We start from the raw sequence: 4,943 nt of genomic DNA, 5'->3' as shown, positions 1-4,943 counted from the left end.
TTTAGCATCTGTGCTCATTCGGGACATTAGCCTTGTCTGGCTAAGGACATAGTGCCTGGCCTGGCTTTGGTATCAAGGTAATACCATTGTCACAATATAGTTAGAAAGTATTTCATCTTCTTCAATTTTTTTGAAGAGTTGACAAACATAATACCAATGTTATTGGTATTACTAATGTTATTGGTAACTAATATCAACTTACTTAAATGTTTGGTAGAATTCAATATGGAACTCATCAGGTTTTAGGCTTTTCTTTGATGAGAGACTTTTTATTACTGATTAAACCTCCTTATTGGATCTCCTTATTCAATCTCCTTAGTCTATTTAGTCCCTATTCTTGATTTGGTGTTGGTAGGTTATGTATATCTAGGAATTTATCTATTTCTTCTAGATTTTGAAGTTTGTGTATAGTTGTTCACAATAATCTTTTATGATCTTTGCATTTCTATGGTATTAGTTTTAATGTATCCCCTTCCATTTCTGAATTTATTTCTTTGAGTCCTGTCTCTTTTTTTCCTAGTATGGTTAAGGGTTTGTCCATTTTGTTTATCTTTTTTTAAAAAAGAACTCTTTTTTCTTACTTTCTCTACTTTTTTTAGTCTTTATTTCATTTATTTCTGCTCTGATCTTTGTTACGTCTTTTTTTTTCCTGCTAAATTTAAATTTAATTTGTTCTTTTCCCAGTTTTTTGAGGTATAAAGTTAGGCTGTTAATTCAAGATACTTCTTTGCTTTTGATATAGACATTTATTTATGTATTGCTATAAATATCCCTCATCAAACTTCTTTTGCTGCATCCTATTGTTTTTGTATGTTGTATTTCCATTTCTGTATGTCTCAATCTTTTCTTTTTCTTTTTTTTTTCTTTTTGCTTTCCTTCCTAATTTCTTCTTTGACTCATTGATCATTTTGGGAACATGTGGTTTAATTTTCATATATTTGTGAATTTTCCAAGATTTCTCTGTTAATGATTTTTAATTCAAGCCATTATGATCAGAAAAGATACTTGATGTGATTTCAATGCTCTTAAATTTTCTTAGACTTGTTTTGTAGCCTAAGATATTGTCTATTCTGAGGAAAGTTCCATGTGTGCCTGTTAATAATATGTGTTCAGTTGCTTTTGGATGAAATGTTCTGTTTATATCTGTTAGGCACATTTGGTCCAAAGTGTAGTTCAAGTCCAATGTTTTCTTATTAATTTTCTGTTTGGATGATCGGCCCATTGAGGAAAGTGGGATATTGAAGTTTTCTACTATTATTGTGTTACAGTCTGTGTGTCCTTCAGATCTATTAATATTTGCTTTATATATTTAAGTGCTCCAATGTTGGGGCATATATATTTATACTTGTTATAACCTCTTGATCAATTAACCCCTTTATTATAACAACATTCTTAACTCATTTTACGTTTTGTAACTTAAAGTATATTTTCTTCAGTATATGTATAGCTACAACTGCTCTCTTTTGATGTCAACTTGCATAAAATATCTTCTTCCACCTCTTTACTTTTAGTTTATGTGTGTCCTTAAAGGTGATGTGAGCCTCATTTCTTCAGCATGTAGTCAGGTCTTGTTTTTATTATCCACTCAGCCACTCTATATCTTTTGATTGGAGAATTTAATCCATTTACATTCAAAGTATTTATTGATAGTTAAGGATCTACTACTATAATTTTATAATTCGTTTTCTGGTTGTTTTGTAGATCCTCTGTTTCTTTCTTCCCATCTTACTATCATCCTTTGTGATTTGATTTGTCGCCATCATGGTATGTTTTGAATCCTTTCTACTTATGTTTTGTGCATCTTCTCTGGATTTTTGCTTTGCGGTTACCAAGAGGCTTACTTACATAAAACATCTTGTGCTTCTAACAGGTTATTTCAAGATGATAATTACTTAACTTTGATTCCATACAACTCAAAACTTTTTGCCCCCCAATTTTGTTTTTAATGTCAAATTTTACATCAATTTGCAATTTTTATTCCTTGATAATTTATATTAGCTATAGTTTTTAATATTTTTGTCCTTTAATTTGGACTAGAGTTAAAAGTGCTTTACATATCACCATTATAGTCATTGAAAATTCTGAATACAGCTCTGTATTATTTATACCCTTGAGTTTTGTGCTTTCATATGTTGTATGTTATTAGTGTAATTTTGTTTCACCTTAGGAAACTTCCTTTAGTAATTTCTGTAAGTTATACTTAGTGGTTATAAATACTATTAACTTTTCTTTGTCTGGGAAATTATTTATTTCCTACTCATTTCTGAAGGACAGCTTTGTCAAGTAAAGCATTCCTGTTTTTTTTTTTTTCCCTTCTCCTTCTTCGTTTCTTCCTTTAAAAACTTTGAATATATCATTCCCTCTTTTTTTGCCTTCAGGGTTTGTGCTGGAAAACCTACTGATAACCATATTGGCAATCTCTTCTTTGTGATATGTTTCTTATCTCTTGCTGCATTCACAATTATTTTCTTTTGTCTTTGATTTTTAATGCATTGATTATTATGTGTCTTGGTGAACTTTGTGGGTTGAATTTGATTGGAGACCTCTAAACTTCCTGTAACCTGGATGGTGACAACTATCATAGTCTATTTTATGCTGCTATAACAGATTACCACCAACTGGATAATTTGTATTGAATATAAATTTATTTTTATCATGATTCTGTAGGCTGGGAAGTCCAAAAGCATGGTACTGGCATCTTACAAGGGCCGTTTTGCTAAGTCATCTCATAGCAAAAGGAAAAATGGCAAGAGAGTGTGAGAGAGAACAAGAAAGGGCTGAACTTGCTTTTATAACAAACCCACACTCATGATAACAAACCTACCACCACAATAATGACATTGATTCATTTATAAGAGAAGAGCCCTCATGACTTAATCATTTCTTAAAGATGCCACGTTTCAACACCGTTGCATTAATGATTAAGCTTCCAACAAATAAACTTTGGGAAACACATCCAAACGACAGCAGCATCTTTTCTCAGATTTGAGTTTTCAGCCAATTATTTATTTCCTTTCAGGAAGTCCTTTTATTCAAAATTAGGTATCTCACTGGTGCTCAATAATTCTTATAGGTTTTCTTCATTCTTCTTTATTCTCTTTTTCTTTTTGCTCCTCTGACCAGATAATTTCAAACGTTCTTTCTTAAGCTCACTTATTCTTTCTTCTGTTTTATCAAGCCAGCTGTTGAAGCTTACCATTAATTTTTTCACTTCAGTCATTGTGTTCTTCATCTTTAGGATTTCTTTTTTTATTGTTTCTATCTCTCTGTCAAACTTTTCATTTTTAAAAAATTTTATTTAATTTTCTATTTATATATTTCTGTAGCTCACTGAACTTTTTAATGGGTTTCTAAATTTGTTGTGAGTCATTTAATATATACTTTTTATTATTCATTGTTGAAGCTTTATTAATTTCTTTTGAAAGTCTCATGAGTCCCTATTTTTTCTTAATCTTTGAGTCCTTATGTTGGTCTGCACATTTGAAGAGACAGCCACCTCTTCTGGCCTTTTCAGGCATTCTTTGGTAGAGATAGACCTTCACTAAGTCTAGCCTGTGATTCCAGATGAACCAGCTGGAAAGAACAGCAGGCAGGCAAAGCTTGTTGTTGGGTTCTTTAGTGGCTGGGCCACTGTCCTTGCTCTGAGGTTGGATAATACTGCTGGATTTTCTCTGCTATTTGGTTGGACCACTGGCGGGGCTCTGCAATTAGGTGGAGCTGCTGATTGACTGCTGTGATTACCTCTGATTGGGCAGGACATGGGGTGTATTCCTAGCTGGGCAGTACAACTATTTGGGTTCTTCAATTGAGCATGGCTGCAGGTTGGATATGAAGTTTAAGGTGAAGAAGCTGCTCAGGATGGTCAGAACCAGCTACTATGCTTGGTAGAAATTCGTAACTGAGTTTTGCCTTCCTGCCTGATGTGTGGACGAGGGGTGTGCTTTGAGGCTGAGGTGGGCCACTGTTTTAACTCCTGCCGAGTTTTTCTAGTCCTAGTGCTTTAGCTAAATGTTCTCTGATGGGTATCTCCATTCCTGAGCTGGGTCTTGGTGTAACCTTTGTGGTTGAGCTGAGGTGCTCTTTGTTCATTTCTTTCTTTCTTTTTTTTGGAAGGTAAAGCTTTTAATTTCAGGTATTGCTGGAGATAATCAAATAAAACCATTTTGAGGACTTACCTTATATAGCATAAATAGCCCATTCACAATATTTCCTGAAGCTTGTTTGTAATGAGTGTTAACCTTCAGAGTTTCCTTTGCTCTTTTTTATTGACAAATTGTAGTTGTATATATAGATGGGGTACAAAGTGGTGTTATGATTTTTGAATAGAATATAGAATGGTTAAATCAAGCTAATTCACATATTCATCACCTCAAATATTTAACACTTTTGTCATAAGGAAATTTGAAATTTACTCACAAAAAATGTAAATGTACAGTACTCAATTATTATTGCCATGCTGTGCAATTGTATTCGAAAAAAAGTTTTAATAAAACCAATCAAACTTATTTCTCCTAACTGAGGCTTTGTACAATTTGACTATAATCTCCCGATTTTTCTTATCCTCCTGTGGCTGATAACCACCTTTCTACTATCTGCTTTTATGCGTTCAGTTGTTTTAGTTTCCACACATAAGTGAGAACATGCAGTATTTGTCTTTCTGGTCCTGGCACATTTCACTTAGCGTTATGGTCTTCATTCATGTTGTTGCAAATGGCAGATTTTCTTTCTTTTCTAAAGCTGAATGATATTTCATTGTGTATGTATATATCACATTTTCATTATAATTTATACCTTGATAAACACAGGTTGATTTTGTAATTTGACTACTGTAAATAGTGCTGCAATACACATGGGAGTGCATATATTTCTTTGAGATGCTGATTTTAAATACTTCAGGTAAACAACTAGAAGTGAGATTCCTGAATCAGGTGGTAATTCTATTT

Source organism: Cynocephalus volans, unplaced genomic scaffold, assembly GCF_027409185.1.
Source record: "Cynocephalus volans isolate mCynVol1 unplaced genomic scaffold, mCynVol1.pri scaffold_199, whole genome shotgun sequence".
Taxonomy (NCBI): domain Eukaryota; kingdom Metazoa; phylum Chordata; class Mammalia; order Dermoptera; family Cynocephalidae; genus Cynocephalus; species Cynocephalus volans.
The sequence above is the reverse complement of the archived record's forward strand: the minus strand, read 5'-3'. Positions refer to the sequence as shown.